General features: G+C 38.0%; 1 pseudogene; it reads right to left on the reverse strand.

Moving 5' to 3' along the window:
- Positions 1–320: 320 nt before the first annotated feature.
- Positions 321–10,318, reverse strand: LOC110128720 (sorting nexin-13 pseudogene; annotated as a pseudogene).
- Positions 10,319–27,878: the final 17,560 nt, after the last annotated feature.

Here is a 27,878-nt window from a genome sequence, read left to right on the forward strand (position 1 = left end):
GTTTCTTCCTGCTCTTTCTGTTCTTTTTCAATAAACTTGTTTTTGCCGCAGGTAAGACCTCAGATTCTTCTTCGTGTCCATACCAAGAGCCAAGGTCCACAAAGGAGGGTCTTCTTCCACTCTCTCCCTACCCAGTAACAGTTTCAAAACATGAATTTAACACAAGGAATTGGCTACATAGGTTTTGGAAGCGTAGGAACAAAGAGAAGGAGGTGGGATCAATTCATAAACTTTCCTTTGAATGTCATTAGAGATTTCATGAGTTTGATCTTCATGATTCAAAGTGTTTGCTAACTTTCCCACCAAATAATCATCAACAGTCACTCTTGGAGATGCCTTTCTAATAAATACTGTTCATAAATTCCAACAGAAGTTGCACTTAAAATCTTTGGTTTGATGTTTTCCATCTCCCTGACAACTTGACAAAACTTCTACCTGCTACTGGTCTGTAACCTGGTATCCTTTCACTGTCATTCAGAAGAGATGTACCTGACCTCCAGTTTTATGCATGTAATCTATAAAAAATTGGAGATCACATTGCTTATAAGAATGCTGTCCAAGGGAACTATACAAAGTTTCCCAGCGTTTGCTGCCAGTTTCAACATTCATTTCTTTGTCTGACTGCAACCATTGTATTCTTGAACCACATACTTCTTTACAAATAATAAGCTATTTATTTGATTTTTCATGGTGTTGATATCATTACCAGCTGTATCAAGAGGTCAAAGATACTGGAATTCTGCTGCTGCTTTACTTCTGACAGCTTCTAGCTCTCCAATATTGTCACTCAGTTTAATGATGTTCATAAAGTCCTCATAGTTTCAATCAGAATCACAGATCATCCATAAGACATATTGATTGATAGAATCAGGACATTGAGTTGATTTATTAATGGAAGAAGAATTTCCCATGCAAGGATTTTCCTGACAAAGATCATATGATTTTGTTCTGGAAATCTCCAGGAGGTAGCAATAAATACATTAAGACCTCACACAAAGCCCTTAGGAATCCTTCTTCATCTCTGAGAGAAGTGCACAGCACAGTGAAAGTGAAGTCGCTCAGTAATATCCAACTCTTTGCAACCCTATGGACTGTAGCCCACCAGGCTCCTCCGTCCATGGGGATTCTCCAGGCAAGAATACTGGAGTGGGTTGCCATTTCCTTCTCCAAGAGATCTTCTCAACCCAGGGATTGAACCCAGGTCTCCCACATTGCAGGCAGACTCTTTACCCTCTGAGCCAGCAGAGAATGAGAAATGCCTTTTCCATTTCAGCTTCAAAGAAGGTGTCTACAAGATCTCCTGCTGTACCTTTCACTTGATCATCTTTTTCTGTTATCTTTTGTTGAGCCTTTCTGAGTACTTGAGATGAAAGATTTTATCCTTTCATCAGTCAGAATGCATTTTATGTGCACAAGTTAGCTGAGCTGGATATGTTAAAAGACTCTAGTTTCAGAGGATCAGATGATGCTGATGGAGAATCTTTTAATGGATCTCCTAAAGGAAGCATAAATTTATCTTTAGATGACCTTTCAAAAGTTTCTTCTATTGATTCAGTACAACTTCATACTTACATTTCAGACACCAGTGTTTGTAATGATCATGACAAGACATGCCCATTATATGACATCGCTATACACTGGCACAATCGCAACAGTGAGAAAACGTGGAAAACCTACTGTTGTCATAGTGACTTTTATAACTTCCACATGAGGAAGCTACAGAAGCAAGAGAAAGAAGGCATGATGCCATGATGTGAGGCTGCTAAAACTACTGGGCTAGAACTCTTTAGCCTGCACCTGCTGCTGCGCTGCTAGAGTCATTTGTTACAATCACTCCTGGATTGCTGAAGAGGGGTCATGTCCATCAAAGTGGGGATCTACCAAAGGTATGACCTCTACCAGATTCCTGTGGTCAAGAATGACACAACTCTCAATGGGGCCACAATACTGTAATTCAATTCCTCTACCTTTTCTCACTAGTGCCTCTTATTTGCAGAACCTAATATGAATTGAGTTTTCATAGGAGGCTGGTAAATGCTATCTGCAGATTTCTGTTCTACAAAAATACATAGCAGAGTCCAGGGGTAAATGGGACCTGAGAATATCCAGATACTTGTCCAGCACAGGAGGCAATCTGCTACTCCACCCACAGTGAGTTGTTTTTCTATTAATAGTATTAGAAGTAACTGCCTGCACATCCACCACACTTCTTCAACTGGTGCTTTTTGTTTCCTGCAGCACATAGCAATGGGTCAAGTGAACAATCTAACCCATTAAACTGACCTGATCTGGTTGGCCCACAGGGAAGAGAAGGACATCTGGGGACTTACCACTTCAGTCCTATTGTCAACTTGTGTAATGGAAAGGAAAAGCAAAGGGTAATACTAGGGAGTTAGCGTGTGCTATTGGATAGTTCTTTGAAATCTATAAATAGAACACTGCATCAGGAAACTAGTCATCTCAGTGGAAGACAATCCAATCCTTGTTCTCTTGATCTCTGGTTGATGTTCCTGCAATAACTGAACATAAGCCTAGAGGACAGAAAACCAGAAAGTGTAGGAGATCAAATCATGCAGTAGGAAAATGTTTCCTTATCCTTGAGAATATTTAGCTCAGATTGCAAACCTAAATGGAGAAACTTGCTTAATTTATTTTTCTTAAACACAAAATGTGCTTTACTGTGTACTAAGTCACTTCATTTATGTCTGACTCTTTGTGACCCCATGGACTGCAGCCCTCCAGGCTCCTCTATCCAAGGGATTCTCCAGGCAAGAATACTGGAGTGGGTTGCTGTGCCCTTCTCCAGGGATTGAACCTGCATCTCTTACATCTCCTGCATTGGCAGGTGAGTTCTTTACCATCAGTGCCACCTGGTAAACCCTAAATACAAAATAGCTACAAAGTAATATTTACAAATTATATACAAGGTATAAAGTGAAAACATAATAGACACCTGAGTAGTTTATTTCACTCTCCCTCCCTTCCACTATTCTCAATTTTGCATTTAAACCAATTGCTTATTGTCAGAATATTACCAAGTATATTTGTATCCCCAAATAAGGCACTTCTTTATTTTGCACATTTTAATATTCATGTAAATGAATTATAATCTATATAATCTTGTAAAATAAACACATTTCCTCTAAAATATGTTCTGTTACTACATTTTAATCTTGCATGTAGCTATGTTTTATTAATATTCATTGCTGAGTAATACTTCTATTTCAATTTTAAATATAATGAGTGAAAATTTCATGTTTCATTTATTCTTTCAACTCTTTGTGGATTTTGTTTTTTGTTTCAATTTCTTTTAATATTCAGACAGTTCTGCTACAGAATCTGTCTTCAAATCCTAATGCAAATAAGCAGTTGTGAGTGTATCCTCAGAGATAGAATTTCTGAATAACAAGAAATACTGCATGCATTTAATTTTGTTTAAGAATTAAAAACTGTTTTCCAAAGTGGATGAACACACTTAAAATCCTTCCAGCTGCTTCTTCTTCTCATTAATACTTAATTTTTTCCTACTTGATTTTTTTTTTCCCAATGTGGTTCAGTTATTTTCAGAACTATAAAACATTTATCAGAATATTGGCCAGTATAGATTTATGACCAAATGACCTAATGAAAAATTCATACTGTGATTGTCATTAGTTTGCAGCTGGAATGTATGGCTTTCTGAGAGTGCTTTGGCATTCTGATAGAGTCAATACATACAAAATAAAATTTAAGATGTGTCTCAAAGAGAAATTTTTAAAAATTATAAATTTTGAAACAAATATTTTCATTTATTAAACATCTTCCAAGGCTGGATTTTTGTGCAGTAAAAATTAAGTATTTTCATTTCAATGTATGACAAAAACCACTGCAATGATGTAAAGTAATTAGCCTCCAACTAATAAAAATAAATGAAAAAAAATTAAGTATTTTTACTTATAAAAGATGATAACATGGTGATGTTTAATTCACGTTTAAAGGTTGATCTTAGATGTTGTGTACAGTTATCTGGTCAAGTAAGTACACTGCAAATAGATTACATGCAAAGAATAGGTCACAAACTCCACAGATGCTACCATCAGCTTTCAGTTTGCTAAGAGAAGCTGCATGTGTTGCTAGTTTAATGCCTTCCAGAATTATTTAAAAATTCATCGAACACATTAAAAGGGCCCATTTTATCTGTGGATTGACAGAGTTCTGAATTATATGTTGAAGTACACTGAAATAAAATATTACTTTGATAAGCTAATTATGAGGTATACTTTTATACTAAGCTTCTTGAGGAATTATAATATCAACAATACTCATAGGTACACTAACATTCATGCTACTAGATGGAGGATAAATTAGTTACTCTTGTTCAAAAAATAATTTATAAATTTCTAAATGTACAGAGTTAGGGAATATGTTGAAAAATACAGATAGATATGGGTCTGAACATATATGGATATGAATCTGTGCTATTATTTTCAGAAATATAGAGAAACAACTGTAGATAAATTCTGTTTACTTTATTTATGGTCTTATTTCCTCAAATATCACAGTATAATCACAAATAGAGTAAAATTTCAAGTAAATCAAGGCATTAAATGTGAATCTTTTCTAATTTTCATTTGAAGTGAAGTGAAGTCGCTCAGTCGTGTCTGACTTTTTGCGATCCCATGGACTGTAGCTTATCAGGCCTCTCTGTCCATGGGAGTTTCCAAGCAAGGGTACTGGAGTGGGTTGCTATTTCCTTCTCCAGGGGATCTTCCCAACCTAGGAATCAAACCCAGGTTTCCTGCATTGCAGGCAGACACTTTACCCTCTGAGCCACGAGGGAAGCCCAATTTTCATTTAATTCTTATTAAAAACTTTGTCAAGTTCAATTTAAGATCACAGAGCTTCTGTCACACTATGAGAAAAACATTTTTTCATTAACCCTTTCAATACATTTAGAATATGAAGGAATAATCCTTTGGGGTGAGAAAGTAGTAAAATTTTTATGGAGGGTATAAAGGCATTTTTTCCCCATGTCACATCTTTATTTGGCAAAGTTCCTTTCTGATAATGCAGCCACGTGAACGGAGAAACCACAGGACATCACCCAGCCTCCCACAGAACCCTTTCCAGTAAACAAGGATCCAAAAATCCTCCTCCTCCACTTCCTGCACTGTCATTTCATGTCATAATGGAGACAGCATGGATGGCAGGACAGTGGCCAAGCCCCTCCAAAATGCTCCCTACTCCCTAATCACAAAGCAGTGTGAGAACTTGACTCAGGGGCTGAGAACCTCATAGTGATGTGTCACTGGGTTTTAGGGAGCTGGGTGTCAAGGAAGGACTGTCTTCAAAATTTTAAACTTATTAAAAGCTTAACATTTATATAAGTTTACATAAGACTTAAGTGTTTATATAAGACTCCATCATTTCACTTCCAAACTGAAGCCATGCAAGGAAGAATGGAAGTAGAAAAACACAAAAGCTTCTGCAGATGACTCATCCAGGACATTTTCTGTTAAGGGCTGCATAGAAGTTAGCTTTAGGTGGAGACTGTGAGAACAAGAAAGAAGAAATTATTAAAGCTATTTGCCCATACAACTGATTTAGCAGAAAAGGAGAAAGTGACTGTGCAGAAGACATTGGGGTGACTGGGAGACAATGGCCAGAACGATGCCAATGAGCAGGTGAGAAGGGTTAAGATCAGTGGATTAACTGAGTTGATAATGAGTGGATTGTCCATCATGTATATGTAGAGTGCAGAAGCAATATGCATGCAAGTGGAGGCTAGATTTTGTGGAAGCAAGGAGGGTAGTTTTCATCTGTATGTCACAACAGGTTTGTGACAAAATGACCTACTGAAAAATTCATGCTATGATTGACTGTCATTAGTTTGCAAATAGAATGTATGATTTTCTGAGAATGCGTTGGCATTCTGATAGAGCCAATGCATACAAAATAAAATTTACAATGTGTCTCAAAGAGAAATTTTTATAAATTATAAATTATTGAAACAAATATTTTCATTTATTAAACATCTTCCAAGACTGAATGAGAAGAAAAAAGCTGCTGAAGATTTAAGATAGACAAAAAGCTGAGACGGATAAAACTAATGATGTAGGTAGGTGGGAAAAATTATCTTAAATATATCTTAAAATATAGTATATAAATAAAATAAAATCTTGAAAATAGTAGGCTTTCCAGAAACTGCTGAATGGCCACCCAATATTTAAGGTCATGTGTTTAAAGAAAGGTCGCTCAACACACTAGTGAGATTATCTCCAGAAAAGGCAGCTGCTCAGGTGAAGAGCTCGGGCATGGAACAGATGGCTCTTGGATTGCACTAAGGTCAACATTTGTTTTGATAGGTATCATAGAAGCAGGAGGGCACGGGAGTAAAGATAATTTGAGAGGAGGAGATTTGGGGCTGCCCCATGAAATTTAATTTGGGTAGTCAGGGGCGTGAGAAGACAAGGATCAGCTCAGTTCAGTTCAGTCGCTCAGTTGTGTCCAGCTCTTTATGGTCCATTGAGTCAGTGATGCCATCCAACCATCTCATTGTCTGTTATCCCCTTCTTCTGCCTTCAATCTTTTCCAGCAGCAGGGTCTTTTCCAATGAGTCAGTTCTTCACATCAGGTGGCCAAAGTATTGGAGTTTCAGCTTCACCATCAGTTCTTTAAAATGGAAGTATCAATGGACAGGAGACACCTGTGTGGTGGGAGAATAATTTCCAAAGCAGTTTCATAAGTGAACTCAGGGATGGAAACCACCTCTTATTTATGCCAATGAAACAGCAAATTATTGAATGACAAAAGATGGTAAACATACAGTGAATTGTGGACTTTTTAAAAAAAATTCCTTGCTAAGATGCAAGGAATTCAAAGTGACTTAATAGTACAGTTGGTACAGGAAGGTGTTTCCCAAAAGAGTGTTGCTCATATGGTTAACTAGGAAAAACTAAGACAAACTGCTCTCCATTCAGGCAAATAGAGGAAGAGGGAAGATCTGATGTTGTGTATCAGTGTACATCTGCTGTGATAGCTGGAAACCTTTAGCTTTGAATCTAAGCAGTACTACATATATTTCTCTTACACTGAGTAACTCCAGAAATAAGAAGGTCAAGTATTCAGCATGGCTCATTTTTCTTCTTGTTCTGAACTTGGCAAAACTTTGCAAAATTCAGAGCTCCTGTTCAATTCTCAAGGGCATTGGAGCCTTGGCTCAGATGCATGAGCAAAATGGGAAATGGCCCCTTTGTCCTTTGATCACATAAATTCAAACCAAATAAGGGCCAAGCTGGAACAGTCTGGGTGTGAAAACTTCCAAAGAGAGACCACAACATGCATAGAGCCATGCCGCTTCAGCATTTCTCCCATTCCTCAAAAGTAGGAAGCCTGATGAATCAGTGGTGATTCTATTCAGTTCAAGTCATTCTTTCTGTGCACCCATGATTACATTCTAATTAAAAAGGAAAGTTTTGGGAGCTTAGCTTTTGGAGTAAAAGACTTTAGGAATGGTGAGGTCTTTATAAAATATTAAATCAAAAAGACAAGACTTTTTTTTCTAATGAATTATTTTTTTAATCTTTTTATTTTATTTTTAATTACTTTATTTTAATTGGAGGCTAATTACTTTACAATATTGTAGTGGCTAATGTGGAGCTATTTATCTCAGGGTGAGGACAGTTGAAACTCATCTTTATTTGTCTAAAGTTGTATAAAATCACATCTAAGTAATTATTCCTCCCTCTATTGGACTGCAAGGAGATCCAACCAGTCCATGCTAAAGGAGATCAGTCCTGGGTGTTCACTGGAGGGACTGATGCTGAGGCTGAAACTCCAGTACTTTGGTCACCTCATGCGAAGAGTTGACTCACTGGAAAAGACCCTGATGCTGGGAGGGATTGGGGCCAGGAGGAGAAGGGGACGACAGAGGATGAGATGGCTGGATGGCATCACTGACTCGATGGGCATGAGTCTGAGTAAACTCCAGGAGTTGGTGATGGACAGGGAGGCCTGGCGTGCTGCGATTCATGTGGTCACAAAGAATCGGACATGACTGAGCGACTGAACTGAACTGAACTGAACTGAACTAATGGTCACTACCTCAACTTCCAACCATGTGTTTAATATGCTGTTAGCTTTCTATTCCTTGATTCTTATTTCACTACCACCACAATCTACCTCTCCTTACAGTTAAAATCTTTCAATAGCTCTCATTGCTATAGAAAATAATACAAAATGTTTTTAGCCTGGTATTAGAGGATAACTCATTGACTCAAAATCTATAACAATATTTACAATATGTATGCAGTGTTCTAAGAAATGCTATGATGGGTGAGATAGGTAAAGTCTCTGTGTTTACATTATAAGAGGAACAGGATGAATGGAGGAGAACATTTCAATAAAATTAAAGACCTATTTGTTGTTGTTGTTGTTTAATCTCTGAGTCGTGTCTGACTCTTTTGTGACCCCATGGACTGTAGCCCACCATGCTCCTCTTCCATAGAATTTCCCAGGCAAGAATACTGGAGCATATTGCCATTTCCTTCTCCAGGGGATCTTCCCGACCCAAGGATCGAACCTGCATCTCCTGCACTGGCGGGTGGATTCTTTACCACTTGTAGCACCAGGAAAGCCCTAGAGTTCTATAGCACCATTAGAAAGGGGTAATGCATGTCATCTCATTTAATCTTTAAAACAATCTCATAAAAACGAGGCAATCTTATCTCCATTTTACAGTTAAGAAAACTGAGGCTCAGATTAAGTAACTTTCCAATATTCACTCAACCAGCAAGAGATGCGGCCAGTGTGAATATATCGCTACTTGGCTTCACAGGCCTTAACCACTAAGTCTATTCCTTCCAGTATGAGTCTTCTAAGTCTATTCCTTCCTGACTGTATTCAGGTATGTGCAAAATTTCACCTTTACTATTTGCAACACCAAACCAAAAGTGCCCAGAATAAAGAAATGTTAATGTTTTAAATGGCTTATTTTGGATAATTGGATATAAAGAGTCTCTGAGAAACATTATATTTTCTTTTTCTTGGTGATTTTCATATTCTCGTATAGATTGTGTATTCTTCATATAAGTGATTTTTCTTGCTTGTTTGTTTTGTTGATTCACTGACTGTTCTAAATCCTGGGAATCCTGAGAAACCAAGTACATTTTCCATTTCAAAATAAAAACCACAATATGTTAGACTTACTAAAATGGTAGAAATCTTATACTAAATATAACTTTTGAAATTCATAAATAATTCTGTCACTGTATTTGTTTATGACATTTATTCAAGAGTTAAATATCAATCAAAGTTGCAACTAACTTTAGATTTACAGAGATGAAAACTGTAGTCTACCAAAGAAATAACCAAATAAGAACTTGATACGGGTTGTTTAAAACTGGTTCAATCTTGAAAACTCCCAAGTTGGAAAATGATTCATAGCTCTATGCTTTGGAGAAAAAAAATAAATGCACATTGTCATTTTGTTATGTAGGGCATATTTTTAAATTTCTCCATCTTCTCTTTATAAAAACCATCTCAAAGTTTTCTAGCATTTCATTCTCAAAGCTATCTTGCCAATCTGACAGTTACAAACTATATTTGTAACTAAAATAATAATGCATGCTGCTAAGTCACTTCAGTCGTGTCCGACTCTGGGCGACCCCATAGACGGAAGCCCACCAGGCTCCTCCATCCCTGGGATTCTCCAGGCAAGAACACTGGAGTGGGTTGCCATTTCCTTCTCCAATGCATGAAAGTGAAAAGTGAAAGTGAAGTTGCTCAGTCGTGTCCGACTCTTAGCAACCCCGTGGACTGCAGCCTACCAGGCTCCTCCATCCATGGGATTTTCCAGGCAAGAGTACTGGAGTGGGGTGCCATTGCCTTCTCCGAAAATAATAATGCATAGGACAGATTAAGTCAGAAAACAAAATGGAAAAGCACCTTTCAATATCTTTCTTTACCCATAAGCACACTTCTGGCCTACCCAATATCTTCACCAGCGTAACCGGCCACAAGTATTTCTGCGTCCTTTCGTGAGAGATGTTATTAAGATAACATGCAGATTCAAGGGGAGAAACACACTCTTCTCTGCTTGGTAAGGAAGGAACTGTTTGGTTTGGTTTAATCAGGTTTTCATTTAGACATATGAAATAGATTTTACCTTAAGATGGTAAGTTTTAAAAAAGAGGCACATTAAGCAACTGGCTGAGACACTGGTACTTAAGTTAACCTGACAGTACTCTTTGTATTAAAATTTATTGTATTAAATCAAGATGATAACGAGGAAGAAATAAAGACGGTGAAGTAGGAAGATGCTGAACTCACCTCCTGCCATGAACACTTCAAAAATACATCTGTATACGGAGCAGTTTTCACTGAAAGCAAACCGCAGTCTGGTGGAAAAACTCTTAGACAACCAAGGCTGTAACAAAGATTCATACACAGTCAGGTCAGAAGTGAAGGGAAGGAACTGGGTCAGGACCCACAACCCTAGGAGGGACACGGAGCAGGAAGGAGATTACCTGGGCTGGGAGATCCTCCCTGGGGAGTGAGCAGTTCCAACCAGCCTTGGGATTGGAAACCAGGAGGATGAGTCCCCTTTAGCTGGTTTGTAAACCAGTGGGACCGACTGATAGCAGGGTTATGAGAAATCTAGACTCTGCTCGTGAAGAGTACATGCATACTTGCTTACTCCAGAAACAAAGTGGAGGAAGCAAACAGAAACTGCTTAGGACTCTGATTTCTCAGGAGAGCCCCAGTGCATGCCCCCAGACCAGGCCCACTGCCCACCCTGGCCCCAGCTCCAGCACGCTCCCCCTAGGGCAGAGGTGCTAATGCTGGAAGTAGCGAGAACACACACCAACAGAGAACAGAACCAGCTTGGACTCAACCCTCAGGGCTTTCGCCCCAGCAGCTTGGTCCCTGAACACATCTCCCCCTCCCCAGTAACGTGGTATTGGCCACTGAGCCGAGGAGAAGCCTTGGCTGAGGCTTTAGTCCTCACATGTGCATTTGCATCTCCTAGCAACGTGATAGCTGAAAGCACACCTATGGGAAGACAGACTAGTGCTCCCTTAAGATCCAGCTCTTCCGCCAAAGCCACTGGGCACATGCAGACTGTGGAGCATCAGTGCCACACACGGATTCCCCTTGAAGACGAAGATAGGTAACTGTGTCACCTAACATCACAGAAGCAGAGAAAGCTAAGCAAAATGAGGAGACAGAGGAATTCATTTCAAACTAAAAGAATAAAGGAAAAAAAAAAAACAACTAATGAAACAGAAATAAATGACTTACCAGATAAAGAGTGCAAAACATTAATAATATTGGGTTGCCAAAAAGTTCTTTGAATTTTTCTGTCCCATTTTATAGAATAACTTGAACGAACGTTTTGCCAAATTCAATAAGAATGCTAGCTGAACGAGGGGAAAAATAGATGAACACAGCAAGAATTTTAACAAGGAACTAGAAAATTCAAAAAAGAACCAGTCAGAACTGAAGAATACAATAATTGAAATGAAAGACATGACAAAAGGTGTTAAGAGCAGATAAGGTGATACAGAAGAAAGCATAAGTGACCTGAAAGACAGAACAATGGAAATCATCCAATCAGAGCAGCCCAAAGAAATACAAATTTTAAAATGAGAACAGTTCAAGGGACTTTGAGACATCAAGTGAACCAACAACAAGTTATAGGGCTCCCAGAAGGAAAAGAGAGAGAAGAAAGAGTCAACAAAATATTTGCTGAAATTACAGCTGAATATGTCCCAAACCTGAAGAAGGAAACATATATGCAAATACAGGAATCACAGACTCCCAAACAAAGAGATTTACACCAAGACGTATCATAATTAAAATGGCCAAAGTTAAAGAGAGAATTCTAAAGGCAGCAAAAGAAAAACAAAAAATCATATCAAGGGAACTCTCATTAGGCTATTAGCCAATTTTTATGGAGAAACTTAGCCGACCAGAAGGGAGTGGCATTTTAATACATGAGCTGAACAGAATAAATCTGTAACATAGGATACCCAGCAAGATTATCATTTAAAATTGAAAGATAGATAAATATCTTCTCAGAAAAGCAAAAGCTAAGAGTTCACCAAGACTAAACTTACCTTAAAGAAATGTTAAAGGATCTTTTGCAAGTGAAATAGAGAAAGGCCATAGCAAGAAGTCAGAATCTATAGGAAAGGAAAATCCCAGTAATAAATGTGAATATATATTGAAGATAATAACAACAATTGACATGGTAATTATAGTAATGACATGATAAGAAGAGGACCATAATTTCCTCTACTCATTCTCTGACTCCTATTCCCTGGCTTCTTCTTCTTCATATACATATTCTACTTAGCACAGATTGCTAGGAAGACTTTCATAGACCATGTAACTCTGAGGCTTTTATTTCGAGATTCATAAACAGATGTTAAGAAAGATCCAGAGTCCTCTCTGAAATTGAATGATATTTGTTTATATATAGGTATGTTCATTTTTTCTGGAAATGGAAGTCCATTCTCTATGTTCCAATAATTAAGAACAAAATTCTAAACCAACATATACTTATTCTATAAATGAGGCAACTGAATGGACTGCATTCAGAGAAATGGACTGCAGGTCCAGAATGAGATTCAGGTCAAGTATTACACTGCGTTGATCTGAAAGCTTTTACCTACATCCTTAAATTTAGGTTAAGTATTTTTAAAAATGTGTTTTTGCCTTAAACATCACACTTGGTTTAAGTATATCTTTTGTAAAAAGAATGATGAAATGGAATATTAATGTAGAGTGAAGAGGTACTAATGTACCTGAGAGTGGATGGGTGAAATAAAATGTTACTCAGATTTCTGAAACTGACACCTATTATTTTCTCAGAAATTTATTTAAGACATAATGCTGTTTTAAAGCTTTAGGAGATGGTAGAAGAAAACAGAAAAATATTCTTGAAGGATGTTAAAGGACAGGTTGCACTATTTTGTGCCCTGAGTTACCCAGCCCAGAAATGTGTGAGTCATCTTCTAGCCTGTGCTCTTCCTCACATGCCAGTTGGCTCCACCACTTCAATCTCTCTCTCCTGGGTTTGTCTTCCCTTTGTCTGTCAATACCTTAATGCATGGCATCCTTATTTTCACCTGGACTACAGAAACAACATCCTGACTGAGTCTGTGTTTTGTTTTGTTGCTTTGAATCTGCCCATGCTCTCCTATCTCTCCATTCATTCACTCTTCTATATTGTCAAAGTTCTGCTTTTAAGACTGAACTCACATCCTTTTATACAGCTCTTTCCCGGACAGTCCATTCTCTTACCACATTTCCAAAACAATCCTTCCTACAAGGCTTTCGGACACCTACTGATATTAATAAACTTGCCGTACTTTTTCAGGTCTCTGCATCTTGTTTTACCCTATTTCTTTGCTAGAAATCATCACCCCAGCCCTCCCTCCCACAGAGCCTCAGCTCAGGCATTTTCAAATTGAAGAAGTCTTTCTGGACACATCTCCTACTCTTGCCTCATGGTGCTGCTGATTCAGACTTAGGTGTCTCTTCTCTGAAATTCAATGACTTCTCCATCAGAGCATCACTTGTACAATGAAGACTCTGATTCTCACGCCATGTCCCCAGGCACACTAATTTTCTTCATACAGTTATCATACCCTGCTTATCTTCATAACCCTGAAGCACACAATTAAACAAAACAGATGAACAAAATTGAAAAATGTTCAATTTAAATTTGCATCAATTCTCTTTATCTTTGCACCAAAGCCATAAAGCTGATTATATATTTTATTCAACTGGCCCCAATCAGTGTTTTTTTGAAAGTTTAAGGGAATGCAGTCTTTTAAATAATAGCCAGTGGTAATAATTAGTATTTACAGTGTGCTTCCTGTGGACCCAGGAGCAATACCAACTATTTTACAACCATTATGTCTTTTTAACCTTGAAACATAGCCCTACTTTATGGATATGAAGACTGAGGCCCAGGGTATTCAAATGAATTAATTTCCCAAGTTTACCTAATCACAAAATGCAAAATGAGAACTAAACCACAGTTTAGCTGATGTCCTGAAATGCTATACCGCATATGGAATACCTAGAAGAATTATGAAGAAGAATTTAACTACAAATATCTGACCTCTTTCCCTATGCAGTAAAATTCCACTCTAAATGTCTATTCAATTCTTTTCACATATTAAAAACAAACCCAGAGAATGCACCTATTTAGTTCTGTGATGAGCTCATACATTATTTCATCTTGGCAACAAGTTAAAATCAAAAGGTAGCAATATAAATAACACATTAAACAGCATACATAACAATGGAAGCAAATAGATATTTATAGAGAATACCATGGCATTATAAGCTTTTCAGAGAAAAATCAGAGTGATAGTTTAATCCTTAAGATTTTTGGACTATATGTAGATTAGGAAAATGTAGGTACTCATTTTGCATATGGGAACAAACATTAAGGCCCAGAAAGGCTGAGTGCCTTTGTAAGGGTGATTGCATAATTTTTAAGAGTGAAGTCTACAACTAATGTCTCCTGGATTACAGTCCACTATTAGTTAGTTTTGAGAGAATAGGAAGATAAGCCCTCCTCACCCTTTAAAATAACAGCCTCAAAAGAAAAAAGAAAGAAAGAAACAAGAAAACACTCTTTGCATCCCATCCCCTTTGACTTACAGAAACCATTCTGCAAGTCATTCCATTCCTGTCAAACCACACCCCTCCAAAACCCGACCCCAACTCTGACTCCCCTCTCCCCACCCCATAATCTCAGGAATTCATTCCTTAAATCGTGTGTGAAGCTTTGGAAAGCTAAATGGTTAGAATATAGTGTCCAGTGTGGCACATTAATATTTTCAAGTTCAACCAGATGTGTTTGAAGTGTTTATAAATCCAGCTGGTATGTGGCATTTGTTAGGAAAGTAACTCAGCTTTTAAAATGCCTGCCAGCCCTGTGGCAAGGCAAGTTACACCCACTTAATGAGAAATGTAGCCCTTAGCTTCTCTCCAAGCTAGTCAGACACCGCATGCTGCCTGTGCATCTACCAAAAGAATATTAACAAAGGGCTGACACGTGCATGATTTGCATTCTGATTCAGATTACAAAATAGAGCTGTGATACCAGAAAGCTGATTGATGACCCTTAAGTCAAAAACAGCTGCTTAGGTGGGTCCCCTGACATCCTGAGGAACTTTTTTTTCCTTATTATATCCCATGTTTGTATTTTTATGATGTACATAGGATCATAGGATCCTGTTTCAATGCCCCATGGAGAACTGATTTGTAGGTCACACTATATGGGCTCCAAAATAAATCTCTACATGCTTGACTGTTAAAACATAAGGCAAGAAATAAAATAGATGTAAATGAAAATTACATTCCTGCCACTATTGCTTTCTATGCTTTTCATTGTTTGGGGTTGTTTTTCAGTTGCTAAGTCATGTCGGACTCTGTGACTCCACGGACTACAGCACACCAGGTTTCCTTGTCTTTCGCCATCTCCTGGAGTTTGTTCAAATTCACCTCCATTGAGCTGGTGATGCCAGTCAACCCCTTCATCCTACATTGCCCCCTTCTCCTCCTGCCTTAAACTTTCCCAGTATCAGGGTCTTTTCCAATGAGTTGGCTCTTTGAATCAGGTGGCCAAAGTAATGGAGCTTCAGCTTAAGCATCAGTCCTTCCAATGAATATTTCCTTTAGGATTATCTGCTTATGTATTTATTCATTGAAGGATAATTGCTTTACAGAATTTTGTTGTTTTCTGTCAAACCTCAACATGAATCAGCCACAGGTATATACCCTTTTGAACCTCCCTCCCATCGCCCTTCCCATCCCACCCCTCTAGGTTGATACAGAGTCCCTGTTTGAGTTTCCTGAGCCATATAGCAAATTTCCATTGGCTAACTATTTTACATGCGGTAATATAAGTTTCCGTGGTACTCTTTCCATACATCTCACCCTTTCTTCCCCTCTCTCCCCATGTCCATAAGTCTATTCTCTGTGTTTGTTTCTCCATTGCCACCCTGTAAATAAATTCTTCAGTACCATTTTTCTAGTTTGATCTCCTTGTAGTCCAAGGGACTCTTAAAAATTCTTCTCCAGCACTACAATTCAAAAGCATCAATTCTTTGCTGCTCAGCCTTCTTTATAGTCCAACTCTTACATATGTACCTGACTACGGGAAAAACCATGGCCTTGACTAGACAGACCTTTGTCGGCAAAGGAATGTCTCTGTCTTTTAATATGCTATCTAGGCTTGTCATCACTTTCCTTCCAAGGAACAAGCATCTTTTAATTTCATGGCTGCAGTCACTGTCCACAGTGACTTTGAAGCCCCCCAAAATAAAGTCTGTCACTGTTTCCACCTTTTTCCCCATCTATTTGCCATTGTTTGGGGGTAAAAAATAAATATTCAAAAAAACTAGTCCAGGTTGGCAGAGAACATACGTGTGCTATAGTTTTTCCCGATAATGGGATCTCAGTATATTTGGTTTCTGCTTACTTTGAGATCTCAAACTCTTACCAAGGTGTTTTCAGAACTGGTAAGTGCCTTCATATCTCTTATTATCCCTGCAAGACGTGAACTCTCCAGCAGTTGGCAGCTGTAAATTTTCCTCAGAATAAGCACGATTTGTCTTTGGGGTTGTACATATGATGAAATAGTCAAGAATTTTTATAGCAGGGATAAGAAGCTAACAAAACACAAAAGTCACATTCTCATTTTCAATTATATTTTTGACACAGCAGAAGTTTCCCAGAAGGGTGGCAGTTTAATCTTAACCTGACAAGTTTTGAATAATAGCATGAAGTTTGGAGGAAAAACAGAGAAATGAATGTTGAAACTGAGGAAATTCTCTCTCTAGAATTGTATTTGATTTGCTCTCTTCTCTCCAGAGATGTCTTAATTATGTGATATTTTGTAAATATCTTGTTCCCAAATTGGGTAAGGTCAAGAAAATTTAAAATTGAGCAAACATTTACATTCTCGGAGAATTTTTTAAAAGTCTTTGAAAATGAATATGTCCTCTTCCAAAGTACCCAGTATTTACCTAAAAGAGTATTTTGTCTTATTCTAGTTATAAGTATGGTACACAGAGGAGACTAGACATTAGCCTAATGCAGAGACAATATAAATAAGTTGCATGAAAATGGCCTCTCTCATTCTTATGCAAAATCAGCAGGTTTTCCAAAAAGACTGCTTTTGTCTGGTACTCCCAGTTCTATTAACTGCAACCTGGTTGGTGGGATCTGTTCTCATCCTTCCTCATCTGGCCACAGAAATTATTTTTGTGCTATAAGATGACTGTCTATGTTTAATTTAGTATTTTGCCATTTACCTGTGTCTCTTATGTTAAGTACATAAATTTTAAACCCCCCAAGCTACCATTAAATAACCACATACATACTGACTTGCTTCCCCCAAAAGGGAAACCCAAGGGACTATTAGAGATCACAACATTTAATAAATTATAGTTAAATCAAAATTCCCTTTCAAGTTCACAGAGTACAGATGGTTAAGTACAGAAGAGTTACTTCTTCCTCCAGTAGGCAGGGAAAAAGGAGAGGAGAGGAAGGAGGAAAGGAAAAAAAGCAGCAAAGGAAGAAGTGATGGAGAAAAGGAAAGATCACATGTGAAGCCAGTAGGCCAGGAACTTACTAATTTATCTTAACAAATTTCATTATTAGTATTTGTGCTTTAGAGATGAGGCAACTGAGCTTCTACGAGGTTAAATAACCAGCTGAGCCAGAATTTTATCTCAAAGGCCATAAATGCTCTTGTGAGAACATGAGAGTCTGACCTTTCTTGAATTACCTGAAATTAAAAAAGTTGTTTGCCTTTTCATACTGCTTTGCCTATTCATACTGGCATATTGCTTTGCCTTTTCATACTGGCAAAGAGTTCATGTAAAGAACAGAAAAATTTGGGTATGAAAAATGGATATCTATTTTTTTTTTTTAGATTTCACATATAAGTGATACTATATATTTGTCTTTGTCTAGTTTATTTCACTTAGTATGATAATCTCTGGGTCCATCATGTTGCTGCAAATGGCATTATTTCATTTTTTATGTCTGAGTGATATTCTACCATATAAATATACCATTGTATAAACATTCAATTGTATAAATATACATCTTCTCTGTTCGTTCATCTGTCAATGAACACTTAGGCTGTTTCCATGTCATGGCTATTGCAAATAGTGATGCAATGCATATTGGGGTGCCTGTATATTTTCAAATTATGCTTTTCTCTAGATATATGTCCAGAAGTGGGATTTCAGGATCATATGGTAGCTCTATTTTTAGTTTTTTAAGGAACCTCTATACTATTCACCACAGTGTCTGTACCAATTTACACTTCCACCAGGAATATAAGAGGGCTCTCTTTTCTCCACATTCTCTCCAGCATTTATTGTTTGTAGACTTGTTGATGCTGGACATTCTGACCAGTGTGATGTGATCCTCTGAACTTACATATAAAACAGAAATAGACCCACAGACATTGAAAGCAAACTTGGTTGTCAAAAGTGGAAAGGGCACGGGAGGGATAAATTAGGAGTTGGGGATTTACACATACATGACACTATGTATAAAACAGATAACCAACAAGGACAGACTGTATAGCATAGAAAACTATATTCAGTATTTTGTAACAGCCTATGAAAGAAAAGAACCTGATAAAAAATAGATATATGTCTATATAACTGAATCTCTTGGCTGAACAACTGAAACTAATACAACACTACAAATCAGCTATACTTCACAGGGAGCTCCGCTTGGTGCTCTGTGATGACCCAGAGGTGTGGGGTGGGGGTTGTTGGGAGGGTGGTCCATGAGGGAGGGAATATATGTATGCACATAGCTGATGCACTTCATTGTATAGAAGAAACTAACAAATACTGTAAAGCAATGATACTTCAACTTAAAAAAAAGTAGAAAAGGATAAAAAAGTTTTGAAGAAAATGGGGGAAACTCTTCCTTTTTAGGACCTGCCCATATGCCTCTCTAGGTCTTCTTTATATTGTTCATCCTTATGCTTTCTTTGTTTAAACACCTTGTCCCAGAAATAAACCTCCTATAATTTTTCTTATTACTGACCAATTTTCATATTCTGTTCCCATATATTCTACCTTCTCTAACACTCCAGAATCCTTTATTATCTGAGCTTAACAGAGTAAAGTTTTGCTCCTTTTTTCTACAAAACTTCAATTCTCATTGTTCCATTTCTCTCCCCTCTCCATTTACCACATGCCTGGACAAAAAGGAAACCCCAAGAAAGATTTTTTTCCTACATAACTCATAGTATCATTTCTAAAACTGTTGACACACAATACATTTTAATCTATCAACCATATCCTTTCCAAGAATACATAAGTGACTTTTTGCAGTAGTAACTTGTTTGGGTTCCCCTTATAAAAGCCAGACTTCATTTATTCAGCAATATCTATGTATTATACACTAGGTAGTATTTTAAGTACTGTAGATTTAACAGTAAAGGAACTGAGAGAGACCCTCCTTTATTAAACAAAGTGAACAACAACAAAAGCTCTAAATATTAAAACAAATCATAATAATGGAATCTCCTATAGTTTACCAATATGACATAATTTTGCTATACTCATGAATCCTGGGGAATTAATAATTTATGCCTACAACTGAAAAATCATATTTGTCCCGTGAAGTTCATTCCTCTTGTAGCTTCAAGTGAAAAACTAGAAACAGTGAAAGACATATTTAACTACAGTAAAAATGATAGATCTTTCACTTATTTTTAACATAAACACAGGTGCTTGATGTAGGGGATAGAATGCACAGTCTAGAGTGGAGAGTTTTCAGAAGGCTTAGTAGGATGCTTCTGAAATATTATACTAAAACTGTCTACTTATGAGAGCTATTTATTTGAACTTGGATGAACAATAAACCAAGAGTTTGCTTTCCTCATCTGTCCTCCAAAGGACAACTTTGGAGCAGGTTATAATAACTTAAAATTATAAAGTGTTTCACTATTTACAGAGCATCTTTACATTCATTCAGTTCAGTTCAGTCGCTCAGTCATGTCTGACTCTTTGAGGCCCCATGGACTGCAGCATACCAGGCCTCCCTGTCCATCACCAACTCCCAGAGTTTACACAGACTCATGTCCATTGAGTTGATGATGCCATCCAACCATCTTATCCTCTGTCATCCCCTTCTCCTCCTATCTTCAATCTTTCCCAGCATCAGGGTCTTTTCAAATGAGTCAGTTCTCCACATCAGGTGGCCAAAGTATTGGTGTTTCAGCTTCATCATCAGTCTTTCCAATGAATATTCAGGACTGATTTCCTTTAGGATGGACTGGTTGGATCTCCTTGTTGTCCAAGGGACTCTCAAGAGTCTTTTCCATGCCACAGTTCAAAAGCATCAATTCTTTAGTGTTCACCTTTCTTTAGTCAAACTCTCACATCCATGCATGACTACTGGAAAAACCATAGCCTTGACTAGATGGACCTTTGTGGGCAAAGTAATGTCTCTGCTTTTTAATAGGCCATCTAGGTTGGTCGTAACTTTTCTTCCAAGGAGTAAGCATGACATTCATTACCTTCTCGCATTTCCACAATAAAGTGTTATGTTAGAAAAATAGAAACTGAATTTCTATTGTATATATGCAGAAAATTAAACTCAGAAAATACACGAAAGGTCACATTGGTAGGAATTGGTGAAACCAGAACTCAAATCCACGTTTTCTAACTCCTCATCCACTACTTTCACTTTTCACTACTAAATTATCTAGAAGCTATAAAACATGTGAATTTTTAGGTTTTACACCTTCAGCATATTCTAGAAACACAGTTTTTTTAAACTTAAAAATCAAGTAAAGATTTATCAAACAAAAGACTCTTAGAAATCATCCTAATTGTCACATTTTTTTCATACTTGTACAAGGACCATCGAAGATTACAATTGGAGGAACTCCAATCTAGAAAGACTTCAAGGAGTACTTCGGGGAATAATTTATGTGAAGAGGTGACGGACGGGGAATGATGGAGGTCAAAAGTGACCTTTCCTACTCACAAACATTGCAGATAACACAGTGAAAGACAGAAAGGGAATTCATCCAATACATGTCACAATTTGGACCTCATTCTATAAGAAATTTCCTAATGGCTTTAAAACCTAAACTATTGGTATAGTTTTCCCTTTTTATAATAGAGCATTAAATTGCCCACTTGTAATCACTAATTCTACTCCTGGTAGCTCAGCTGGTAAAGAATTCATCTGCAATGCAGGATTCATTCCTAGGTCAGGAAGATCCCTGGAGAAGAGATAGGCTACCCACTCCAGTATTCTTGGGCTTCCCTGGTAGCTCAGATGGTAAAGAATCTGCCTGCACTGTAGGAGACCTGGATTCGAGCCTTGGGTTGGGAAGATCTCCTGGAGAAGGGCTAGGCTACCCACGCCATACTTCTTGCCTGGAGAACCCCATGGACAGAGGTGCCTAAAGAGCTACAGTCCACGGGGTCACAAAGAGCTAGACACGACTGAGTGATCTTCATCACATTACACTACTGTTCTAGCAAGGTAGATATAGGAATTAGAACCTTTAGGGAAAACACTGTCTAGGGCATTCCTTTGGAAATTCTACAATTGTTTAGTTAGCTCTTTTTGCTGTCTGATAAGATCTTGCAAAACCAAGAAAGGAGCATCTCAAAATCTCAAAATAGTAACAAATAGTAACTCTCTGTGGATTAGCAGACTTGGTTTCTGTGGAGGTTAAGTTCGGGACTAAGTATCTCCTGCCTACACCATGTATTCCTTTTACCAAAAAGAAAAAAAAAGTAATATTTCCAACTACCTGTCACTTGAACCACAGAAGGCTTCCTACTTACAAAGGAACTGATACTTATTTTAATAGAAAACTCTATGCATCACCAAAACTGGATCTCAGTTTATAGAGTTCTGGGCAAACTGTCTTACCTTGCAACATCCTACCATTCATCACTACCACTGTTGATGGTCACACATTAATTCTTGGACTTGCATTCATTGGATATATAATGTCTTATTTTGGTGGCATCAAAGATTTCTTTTATTGTTTTATCATTTCTGTAGAACTGTAAGACTTTCACTCAAAATGGATATTGACCACTTAGTTATTGGTCAGTCCAACTACATGAAGCAATTCTGGCTGCTATCCTCCTCATATTGATCCAAGCCCACATAGCCCATCTAAACCAATGACTGCTGCTCCATGTCACACTAAGAGAGTGTGGGATGGAATATTTTCTAAGGTTGGCAATAAGAATAAGTTTCAAAGTCTCCAGGTGAACTTCAAAGTCAAAGACCTTATAATCAGTATCTCTCTTTCTTTTTTTTTAATCTTTCTTCCATTTATTTTTATTAGTTGGAGGCTAATTACTTTATATCATTGCAGTGGTTTTTGTCATACATTGAAATGAATTAGCCATGGATTTACATCAACCCCTGCCAGTCTCCAAATAATTCCACCCTCTAAGATCCTATCACTCTCTTCAAATACATGGCTCAGGCTTTCACAAAACATAAGGAAGTAGTATGATTTCCAACATCTATTGCTTTCTGCCCTGAAATATTCTTGAGAATATTTATTTTGTTTGTTCCAGAAAATAAAAACCAGAGGATGGAGAAAGAAATTAGAGACAACAGGACAAATACAAGTGTATAACATTATGTAATATCCTACCAAACAAGCAAAGAGAAGACAATGAAATCAATCACCAATTATATTTTTTATTTTGATCGCCTCCTCTTTACCCCATTAGTGAGGGAAGGGTTCCTGCCCTAGAGTTATGAAAGGACTAAATGCACAACATCTGACATGAGAATGATGGGACAGACAGCAGTTCATATACTTAAAGCACAAGAGAAGACATAATGTTCCAAGCAGGATGCCATGGAGGGTTGCACTCAGGAACGGAGTGAACAAGCAGGATCTGTGGGAGGCAAACTTTGTAGCAGCGAAAGAATGGAGTAGACTCTGCTCATCATGGAACGATGCGATTGACTGGTTTGAATAATTTGACACCCTGGCAGAGAGAGGTTTAGTGCAACAGAACTGTTGTCTTACAAGAAGAGGAAGAGAAAATGGAGAACTCTCTCCCCCTCACCATCTCTTTTCCTTTCTCCTAGCTTTCCCCCCCAAACATTTGCAGAAAGGAAAGGCCATTGCAAGGATACAGTAGGAAGCTAACTAGCTGCAAACCAAGAAGAGAGGTAACTCATTTACAAAACAGAAACAGATTCACAGACTTACAGAACATGAACTATGATTACCAGGGGGGAAAGGTGGGGAGGATAGATTAGGAATTTGGGATTGACATGTACACATTGCTATATTTAAAACAGATAACCAGCAAGGTCCAACAAGGCAATGCTGCTCAGAGTCCATAATAACTTAAATGGGAAAAGAATTTGAAAAAGAACAGATATATGTATATGCATAAGTGAATCACTTTGTTATACATCTAAAACTAATACAACATTATTAATCAACTATACTCAAGATAAAATAATTTTAAAAAAATAGCTTTTCCATTAGGTTTAGAAGAGGAGTCTGTTTATAAGGAGATATGACCATTGGAGACAAAGCTTTTATCTCTTTCAGATACAGTGCAATGTAGGAGAGACAACAAAGCTATTTGCTTCAGTAAGAAGCCTCTTGGCTACACCATCACTGTGCCTAATCTACCCAGGAGATACTATTTTTAAAGTATCAGTCAGTCAAAAAAAATAAAAATAAAAAACAGTGGCTCCTCTTCCTGTTTCTATGTTATGTGAAGAAACAAGACTATGTCAGGAAGTTCAAACACTACAAAAAAAGAGTCAAAACCACAGGCTTTTGTTACAGCTAAGGACATGATCCACTAAAGCTTATCTAAGTGTGGTAACCATTTGGACTCAAAGTAGGGAGTCAGAAAGATTTCTCAATTTTATAAGTCTGAAGCTGATCAATTTTATGAATACCTAGAAGACCTCCTAGAAATAACACCAAAAAAAGGTGTCCTATTCATCACTGGGGATGGAAAGTGAAAGTAGAAAGACAAGAGATAATTAGAGTAACAGGCAAGTTTGGCCTTGGAGAACAAAATGAAGCAGGGCAAAGGCTAATTGAATCCTGCCAAGAGAACACACTGATCATAGCAAATACCCTTTTTCAACAACACAAGAGTTGACTTTACACATGGACATCACCAGATGGACAATACCGAAATCAAAAGGATTAGAGTCTTTGCAGTCATAGATGGAGAGGCTGTATACTGTCAGCAAAAACAAGACCTGGAGCTGACTGTGGCCCAGATCATCAGCTTCTCATAGAAAAATTCAGGCTTAAACTAAGAAAGTGGAGAAAACCACTAGGTCAGCCAGGTATCAGTTCAGTTCATTTCAGTTCAGTTCAGTCTCTCAGTCGTGTCTGACTCTGCAACCCCATGAATCGCAGCACACCAGGCCTCCCTGTCCATCACTAACTCCCGGAGTTTACTCAAACTCATGCCCATTGAGTCAGTGATGTCATCCAGCCATCTCATCCTCTGTTATCCCCTTCTCCTCCTGTCCCCAATCCCTCCCAGGATCAGGGTCTTTTCCAATGAGTCAACTCTTCACATGAGGTGGCCAAAGTATTGGAGTTTCAGCTTCAGCATCAGTCCTTCCAGTGAACACCCAGGACTGATCTCCTTTAGGATGGACTGGTTGGATCTCCTTGCAGTCCAAGGGGCTCTCAAGAGTCTTCTCCAACATCACAGTTCAAGAGCATCAATTCTTCAGTGCTCAGCTTTCTTCACAGTCCAACTCTCACATCCATACATGACCACTGGAAAAACCATAGCCTTGACTAGACAGACCTTTGTTGGCAAAGTAATGACTTATATCAAATTCCCTATGAATATGCAGTGGAAGTAACAAATAGATTCAAGAGATTAGATCTAGTAAACAGTATGCCTGAAGAACTGTGGATGAAGGTTTATAATATTGTACAGGAGGCAGCAAACAAAACCATCCCAAAGAAAAAGAAAAGCAAGAAGGCAAAGTGATTGTCTGAGGAGGCTTTACAAATAGCTAAGGAAAGAAGAGAAATGAAAAGCAAGGGAGAAAGGGAAAGGTACATCCAACTAAGTGCAGATTTCCAAAAAACAGCACAGAGAGACAAAAAGGTCTTCTTCAATGAACAGTGTATAAAACTAGAAGAAAACACAGAAGGGGAAAGACTAGAGATCTCTTCAGGAAAATTGGAAATATCAAGGGACTATTTTGCCCAAAGATAGGCACAATAAAGGACAGAAACGGTTGAGACCTAGTAGACACTGAAGAGATCAAGGAGAGATGGAAAGAATACATGGAGGAATCATACAAAAAAGATCTTAATGAGCCAGATTTCTACCATGGTGTGGTCAGTCACCCAGAGCCAGACATTCTAGAGTGTGAATTCAAGTGGGCCTTAGGAAGCACTGCTGTTAATAAAGCTAGTGGATGTGATGGAATTCCAGTAAAGCTATTCAAAACCCTAAAGAATGATGCCATCAAAGTGTTTCAGTCAATATGTCAGCAAATTTGGAAGACCCAGTACCACAAGACTGGGAAAAAAGTCAATCCTCATCCCAGTTCCCAAGAGGGATAGTGCTAAAGATTGTTCTAACCATCGAACAATTGCAGTAATCTCCCAAGCTAGTAAGGTCATGCTTAAAATCTTGCATGCCAGGCTTCAACATTATGCAATCCAAGAACTTCCAGATGTCCAAGCCAGGCTTAGAAAAGGCAGAGGAACCAGAGATCAAATTGCCAACATTTGCTGAACCATAGAGAAAGCAAGGGAATTCCAGAAAGCCATCAAACTCTGTTTTATCAACTACGCTAAAGCCTTTGACTGTGTGGCTCATAACAAACTGTAGAAAGCTCTCAAAGAGATGGGAATACCAGAACATCTTACCTGACAAACCTGTATGCAGGTCAAGAAGCAACAGTTAGAACCCGTATAGAACAACTGATTGGTTCAAGATTGAAAAAGGAGTATGATAAGCCTGTCTGCTGTCACTGTGTTTGTTTAACCTATATGCTGAGCACATCATGAGAAATGCAGGGCTGGATGAGTTACAAGCTGGAATCAAGATAGGTGGGAGAAACATCAACAGCCTCAGATATGCCAATGAAACCACTCTAATGGCAGAAAGTGAAGAGGAACTAAAGAGACTCTTGATGAGGGTGAAGGAAGAGAGTGAAAGTGTCAGCTTAAAACTAAATATTAAAAAAAAACTAAGATCATGGCATCCGGTCCCATTACTTCATGGCAAACAGAGGGGGAAAAGGTGGAAGTAGTGACAGATTTCCTCTTCTTGGGCTCTAAAATCACTGTGGATGGTGACTGCAGCCATGAAATTAGAATATGATTGCTTCTTGGCAGGAAAGCTATGACAAATGTAGATAATGTGTTGAAAAGCAGAGACATTACTCTGCCAACAAAGGTCCATATAGTCAAAGAAGGCTATGGTCTTCCCAGTGGTTACATAAGATTGTGAGAGCTAGACTGTAAAGAAGGCAGAGTGCCAAAGAATTGATGCCTTCAAACTGTGGTGCTGGAGAAGACTGAGAGTCCCTTGGACAGCAAGGAGATCAAACCAATCAATCTTAAGGGAAAGAAACTCTAAATACTCATTCCAAAGACTGATGCTGAAGTTGAAAGCAGTATTTTGGTCATCTGATGCGAACAGCCGACTCATTGGAAAAGTCCCTGATGATGGATGGCAAAGGTTAAGGGCAGAAGAAGAAGAGTATGTCAGAGGATAAAATGGCTGGATGGCATCACCAGTGCAGTGGACATGAACTTGGGAAAACTTTGGGAGATGGTGAGGGAAAGGGAGGCATGGCATGCTGCAGTCCATGGGGTTGTAAGGAGTCGGACATGACTGGGTACCTGATCTACAACAACAATGAATCCCTGGAGAAGGGAATGACTACCCACTCCAATAGTCTTGCCTGGAGAATTCTATGGACAGAGGAGCCTGGCGGGCTACAGTCCATGAGGTCCCAAAGAGTCGGACAGACTGAGCGACTAACACACATGAATTACAGGAATGTTTGCTGTCATTGAAGAACAGAAATTCATTGTTACATCTTGACTGGGGAAGAGGTAGATATAAGGCATATCCCGGGTAGGATTTAGAATCAGGCAGACAACAAATATTTATTAAGTGCTTATTAGATTCTAGGTAACCAATGGACAGTATTTATCTTTGGCATCCTTCCATTTTTTTAAAGTGTTCTCATTTTCTATAATGTAACTTGAAATGCCCAGTGCTCCTTTGCTGACCCTAGGATCCCCTGAGTCTCCTATTATTTCACTTCTTTGATGATTATTTTAACTGTAACAAAGAATTCCATAAAATCAGCATATTTAAACATGACCCTTTTTAACAATAAACTTGGGGAAATGGATTTGCAAAAATATTAATAAAGTAAAAGTAGAAAGAATTGATACATGTAAAACACAATTGATTAAAATATACTGAGTCTCAGTAGTCAAAATGAACAAAATTTGTACACAAACCCATGTGTGCACACAAACACACATACACATATACACCATGTTAAAAATCTAGACTATTTGAATAGATACTAAAATAAGTTTAAAAAAAGGCAACAGTGTGATGCTGGTATTTCATTTTTCACCCTATTAGCAAAGTTTTATCCTCTTGGTTTTGTCTGTATTTATGGGAGTATTCAATGTAGAAGTTACGATAAGCATGAATTCTGACACATTGCTTGAGAATGTACATATTGACATAATTCTTCTGAGAAATAGAAGCCGCATGACAGTTGGCTTAAATCAAACATAATTGTTCCAATAACAACATTTTGAGACTGTATTTTAGGTAATAATCAGAAAT

This window comes from Odocoileus virginianus, chromosome 14 (genome assembly GCF_023699985.2).
Source record: "Odocoileus virginianus isolate 20LAN1187 ecotype Illinois chromosome 14, Ovbor_1.2, whole genome shotgun sequence".
Classification (NCBI taxonomy): domain Eukaryota; kingdom Metazoa; phylum Chordata; class Mammalia; order Artiodactyla; family Cervidae; genus Odocoileus; species Odocoileus virginianus.